This window comes from Rhinichthys klamathensis, unplaced genomic scaffold, assembly GCF_029890125.1.
Source record: "Rhinichthys klamathensis goyatoka isolate OS25496 unplaced genomic scaffold, OSU_Roscu_1.1 h1tg000068l_1, whole genome shotgun sequence".
In the NCBI taxonomy this organism is placed as follows: Eukaryota; Metazoa; Chordata; class Actinopteri; order Cypriniformes; family Leuciscidae; genus Rhinichthys; species Rhinichthys klamathensis.
The window spans coordinates 1,346,069-1,352,931 of NW_026606611.1; the positions used below are offsets into that span (position 1 = coordinate 1,346,069).

At 36.8% G+C, this 6,863-nt stretch overlaps 1 long non-coding RNA gene across 1 annotated transcript in view; it reads right to left on the reverse strand.

Moving 5' to 3' along the window:
- Positions 1 to 833: 833 nt before the first annotated feature.
- Positions 834 to 6,863, reverse strand: part of LOC130084773 (uncharacterized) — a 143,165-nt gene continuing 137,135 nt past the window's right edge. Inside the window, exon 2 of the long non-coding RNA XR_008807063.1 lies at positions 834 to 1,880. This is a non-coding gene — a long non-coding RNA (uncharacterized LOC130084773). The remainder of the gene's footprint in view (positions 1,881 to 6,863) is intronic.

Consider the following 6,863-nt stretch of genomic DNA (forward strand, 5'->3'; position numbering starts at 1 on the left):
AGTCAGTAATTTGGCTTTTGGAACAACTTTTTCATAACTTTGACGACTTATTCTTCTCCTAAAATTCTATAGAAAGCATAATGTGAGTGGCGTTTTCTTGCAATACCTCAATGCTACAGTATGTCAAAAGACTCCACCCCAAAATAATATTAATATCGTAAAAGGTGTATGTCTGATCGCTTTTGCAAGCACCACTAATGACTCGATTGTTGACATACACTACTGTTCAAAAGTTTGGAGTGAGTATGATTTTTCTTTAATAAATAAATCAAATCAAATAATGCTTTTACTTTCTATTAATGAAAGAATTTTGAAAAAAATGTCACTACTTCAACAAAGATATTAAGCAGCACAGCTCTTTTCAACATTTATAATAATAAGAAATGTTTCTTGAGCAGCAAATCAGAATATTAGAATGATTTCTGAAGAATCATGTGACACTGAAGACTGGAATAATGTAATAAATCTCTTTGGAAAAAGAGATTATTTCAAAACCATTAAAAAATCTTTCCAACCCCAAACTTAATATTTTCATGATTTGTTATCAATTTTAAGGCAACGAGGTTACTTGCTTTAAGTTAAACCAACAATATTTTTTATGAGTACAGAGCTATAAATTGCTATAAATTTGGTCTTGAAAGAGTCAAATTGAATCTCTTTTGATTGCAGTTCACGAGGAGACGTGAGATTGAGATAAGCTAAAGAAAAATACCCGGGAAGCAGGAGACTTAAGCATAAGTCTCAGTTTGAGCACCATTTAATCTCATTGTTGCTCATTCACGCTGACACATGCTATTATCACAGGCACAGATGACGACATCTAGACAAGCCCAGCTGATTTGTTTTCTTTTATTTCAGATGGTACATTATCATGGATCACAGAAACAGTGAATTCTCATTTTTACACCTGATAGGAAACAGGGCACATAAACAGAAGATGAGCAGAGGGAAAGAACCGGCACAGTCAAACAGGTCCGAAAAGTGACCCAGAGGGCAGTGGCTGAGGAAGAGTTCAGGTGTGACGGGGTTTATTAAAGGCAAGTCCAACATGGCACAGAGAGACATGCTCGAACCACAGCACACTCCACATGTCCACTCAACCAGTCACCGAATGGCAAGTATTTCAAGTATAATGACTATTTAAAATTTAATCCTGTGTGCTATTTAAGTATTTTCCCACTTCAGTTCCTTAATGTTTATGAAATGTCACATGAAGCGTTTTGCATGACTGAGCATGTGCAGCAATGAAGGGAGCTCTGATTGGCTACATCACTCAGGGCTATGATGGACATAATCATCATTCAGCGCCAACACTGAAGCAAATAATCAGGCCAAGACAGAATCTGCTCACATTTCTGCGCTAGATTAGAGTTAAACATGGTAAAATATGTACAGGTGCAGTCCAGCTACCCTTCCAATCACTTCCGTTCAATCCAGAGAAAAAGTGGAAACACAAGTTTGATGATTCATCAGTCGTTGCTCATATTTGGTGACCTGTAAATTTGTATAGGGAGAAGATGTTTCGCCCAAAACATCACAGATTGACCTTGTATCTCATCAGAGATGGTTTGCAGTGCAATAAATCAAAGCGACACAATCAAGAGTGTTTTTTTTTATAAAATACTGACATCATCTTTGTGATAAAAGTGACCATTGTTCAATAAATACTAATCAGATAATAAATAATAATCATCAATCTAAGTCATAGTTCATTAGCCTGATTAAACCGTGACTGCACCTTTAAATTTGGAGTTGAGAGAATGACACTAATGCACAAATTAACCTAAATTAATTATATTCCAATGTTATAATACTTTCCTATTCCAGCTGAATATGCAGAGACGACTAAAAATAAGCAAATTGTTGGTTGGCACAAAAAACTTAATTCGAGTCATTTCTCTGTTTGAATACTCTCAACCAATGGTGTAAGTTTGGGGCGGGGCTATATTTTTCGCCGACCAATAGCAGTGTTAGGGCAACCTGTTTGAAAGCAATAATTATTTTTTCCAATTGACCCTAGCGGTGTGGAAATGACACATTTGCGTTTTAACACAGAAAGGGACATGTCTAGATATGACTGCCGTTGCAGTTCTCCATAAATCTGCAGGCCTGCAAATGCTTAAGTAGACTAGAGTGCTCAGTGTTGATAGTTTCATTAAAATTAACTGCAAAACAAGACAAAGACAATCCATCAAGTCATTATTAAAAGTGAAAATACAGCGCTATGAAAAAAAAAAAAGTGCACTCCATAAAAGCAGATTAAATACAGACACTATTTTGGGCATCTTCATTAGAAAAACATTAGCAGTGGTGATTATTTTCATGCAATTGATGGTGCATTGTGGGGTGACAAACAGTGGCACGCAGTCCAGTGGGCTCACAATGCAGAGCCAGAGGAGAGAGAGCGAATCAACATCAGTACAACTGAAATGAGTTTCAGTACGGGTGCCTGCAGCCGCCAAATAAATCAGTGTCCGCATACTATAATAATAAAGCTATGAGCCTACAGGGTAAACTACTCTCTCTCTCTCTCATGCAATCTTCACGCTCCTCTCTTTCTCTCCATCATCACGCTCGCAGCTCTCTCGCTGGGGTGTTTTTTTCTCTAACCCATACTCTCTCTCTCTCCTCCACTTTCTCCATCCCTTTATCCCTTATTGTGTGTTTATCTCTTTTCCTGTCCCTTGGTCTCTGCAATCTAGCACTGGGCGCATAGGATTCGCTGTGGCAGGTTTCTCTTGTGTACACAGACGCAGATGGGAGCGAAATGTTAGACACATATTAAGCAAATCTGTATACGGGCCAAGTCGTGGTTGTAATGCGGCACACGCAAGCAAACAGCGAAAATTGTTATGGTTAATTTAGTGAGGGCTGCATCTCTCTAGCTCTGTTCCAGAACTTGGCAGGTTTGCAATGCTGGTTTCAGACATGGGTACGTGTTCTCACCAGTAAAACCATGCTGGTTAACTAGCTTTATCAGTTAAGCTGAATATGTTAACCAGCACCAAACCTTCACGTACCTGCAACTCGACTTATTGATTTCAATAGAGTTTGATGTTAGCGTTTTGCTAAGCTAATGACATGATATGCCAATAGGCTACACATAAAAAAAAACAGTGCACTGCTCTTGTTTTCCAGTTAAAATATAAAAAAATCCTTGAAAGAAGATTAAACAACACAGCATCAAATATTAGGACTTGTTTACTGAGAATATGAGGGTTGTTTTCAAACTGTAAACGAGTTAATGCACTTTTCACTTGTTTTTTTTAAGATAAAATATACTCGTATACAATTGCCAAAGTTTTAATATCTTATGCAGTGTTGCTCAAGTAAATTTATTTTCTTCTAAGGACTTTAAAATATGTTTTACTGATAAACAAGTCTAAAAACGACTAATTAAAAACTCATTAAGGAGTCATTTTTTTACAGCGTATGCACAATAATTGGGTAAAATAGCTTTTTTTTGTCCATGTGTTCCAGTTAAGATATCTAAAAACCCTCAAAACAAGTTTACTTGATAAACAACACAGCATTTGATATTAGGACTTGTTTTCAGAGAATACGAGTTGTCTTACTGCAGTTTTTTTTAAGCATAAATTATTTAAAACTTTTTAATACTTATTAAAACTACATTTGTTTTAATATCTTATACAGTGTTGCTGTTAACGTCAATGTGTTTAGTTTTAAGAATTTTTTTATGTTTTACTGATAAACAAGTAAAACAAAGGCTAATTAAAAACTCATTAAGATTTTCTTTTAATTAGATTGAAGTATTTTTATCAGTTCTTTTCAGAATTGAATTAAATGCATTTAAAACCAACTTCGTTTATCATTACATCCGTTCTGGGATGGCGTACATTAACATTTGGCCGAAAACAGGTACTGTATCTTACTACATTTCAGAACAGCCTTCGCTAAACATTAAAATGCTGTCTAAGTAGGAAGCTCACTAGGTTTTGGAACAGTGCTAACACTTATCTTCTGTCCTGAAACATTTCTGCAATGTGCATTTATTTAACGCATGGATTGATTATTTATTTTCTGCAATATTGTAATGTGAATCACTGCCACCCATGCCTTTTCTCTCCTCCGGTGTCACTCATTCTCTGCCTCCCTCTGTTATGGCTGGGCGGACGACACTGGCCCCCGATAACAATTAAAAAATAACAACAGCCATAATAAAGGCCGCCCGCTATTTGGACAGGCGCATCAATCCAGAAGCGCTCTGGTTTCTTCTCTTAATTAACCCTGCTGATTGAGCGGGCGCGCTGTGTGGCTCGCTGACCTTGAGGAGCACGACGTCTGTTCAATCAGAGAGCACTCCTCGTGTTCCTCCGCATAATAGATCAGTTCAGAACCTGATTGTTAAGTCATGTCGGGGTAATCTAAGGTGCTTCATGAGAATGCCAGATGAGATATGAGCACTTTAGCTAAGCTTTAATTTCTTCCGGAGAGGAGGAGGATGAGGATGAGCAGGGAGGGGAACGTGTAGATGGACACTGGGTCTGAATACTTCCTTTCACACTGTTGAAAAGTTTGGAGTCAGTAATATTTAAAAGAGAAAAAGGAATGGCGCATGATTGAAAGTGACAGTAAAGACCTTTATAATGTTACCTGAAATTATTTCAAATAAATGCTGTGTTTTTTTTTACTTTCGATTCATTAAAGTATCCTGAAAACAGTGCATCACAATCTCTAAAATATGAAGCATCACAGTTGTTTTCAACATTGATAATAATAATAAGAAATGTTTCGTGAGCAGCAAATCATCATATTAGAATGATTTCTGAAGGATCATGTGACACTGAAGACTGGAGCAATGATGCTAAAAATTCAGCTTTGCATCACAGGAATAAATTACATTTTAAAATATATTAAAATAGAAAAAAGTTATTTTCTATTGTAATAATATTTCACAATATTACTGTTTTTGCTGTATTTTTTATCAAATAAATGCAGCCTTAGTGAGTACAAGTAACTTCTTTCAAAAACATTTTTTTTTTTTATTGACCCCAAACTTTTGAACGAAAGTGCATAAAAAAATACTTTTGAGTGATTTAATGATGTTCAATTATATGTATTTGTTATTCGTATTATTTTAATAGTTGTGTTTAATTGCTTCAGGACAAGAGTCATATCAAGTGAAATGTTAAAGGAATGACATCATGTAAAATAAGTATTTACTTGTAATGTAAATAAAAAGAAAGGCTTCACTAGAAATAAAGGGTCAGTGGGGTTCTTTATAGACCCCTATAGAGGTCTTATGCCAAGAAGGTTCGGTAACGCTTCCTTTTACAGTACAGTACTTACATGTACTTACCTAGAAAGTACTGGCTAATATAAGGTAAGGTATTAGGGGTAGGTTCAGGGTTAGTACCTAGTTATTACCCAGTAATTATAATTACTATAATAAGTACATAGTAAGTACATGGGTAACAGGACTGTAAAAGGAAGCATTACCGAAGGTTCTACATAAGGAGAAATTACTTAAATTATCGTATAATACTGTCATGTTAAATAGGTTATTTAAAAAAAATGTCTAGTGTATGTTCACAAGCTGTTTAAATCATAAAATTGAATGTAAATTAAATTCATTCATTCAAACTAAATCCATAAAATAATCTCATAATAATTATAATCTCGCATGAGCACCTGACAGTACCTTTTAAGGTTCTATAGAATATAAGGTTCCTTTTCTTCTAAGAGCGTATTTTGATTATCTAGATGACAATATTGTGATAATGTTATGTTTTTGAACAGGCATTACAATCTTGCGGTCTAAGTGGAATAGGATTCTGCGAGGGACCGAATCTTGTATTGTTACTCCATAACCTACTGATCATAGGCCTACTACTACATCAATGTTTAAGAATAAGTTCTTGATTGAATTCAGTACCAGTGTGGCCATGTTTAGTCTCTCTCGCTTCCATGGACACGCACGAGAGCGAATGAAGAGAGAGCAAAAGAAACCAGATTGAGAAAAAAGCACTGGTGTCAGCAAAAGATTTATAAGAAACAGAAAAAGCATGTGATTCTAGACTGTATGTTGTTGTTTTTTTTTCTTGGCTGGAGGGTTTGAGTCTCTCCCCGTCTCCGTCTGTTCTTTCCCTTGATCTCTTTTTTCTATTTGGTTCCCATCACGAGTAATTCGTCCCCGTGAACACACAACAAGATAAACAGTTTGTGTTGTAAGCCATTATCTCTGTGAAAGTAAAACAACAGGCACAGGGAGAGGTACCAGGCGACAGGCGGTTGGAAAATGACTTCCTGTTTCTTCCCCTCGGGTTCTAAACCCAGACCGGACTCCGACACCTGCTGTGCGGCCACATATTTATTTATTTAGCGTGTTTATTTCTTTATTTTCGGCTTTATTACTCATGTTTTTTTCTGTTCGTGGACGTGTTTTATATTTATGCCCCTGGTTAGAGTGCACAGTCTGTGCTGAGTCAAAAAATGAAAGCACATCGCCGATAGAGCAATAAATGAAAAGCGCTTGCATCTGCGATCGGCTCCTCAGCAGGGCAGAGGCGTGTGTGTGTGATTAGGTGTCCGGCCTGACTCTCCAGACACGGAGGAGAGAGAAACGGAAGATTCGCGAATCGTGCTCGACAAGAGTTTCTCTCTCATGTCGGCAGCAGTGATGTCAAGCGAATCACGTACTTACAAACACACACACATTTTGTCTCATTTCATACAACGACATGATCAGCGACAATAAACACGGCGGGTTTTCCAAACGCAGGAAATGCTGACTGACGGCAATGTTTTCCTGGTTTCTGAAGCACACTCACATTATATAGATACATGGTACGACTAAATCATTCAGGTTACCGTCGGCTAATGTCAGTCCGAGGAGTTGTGAA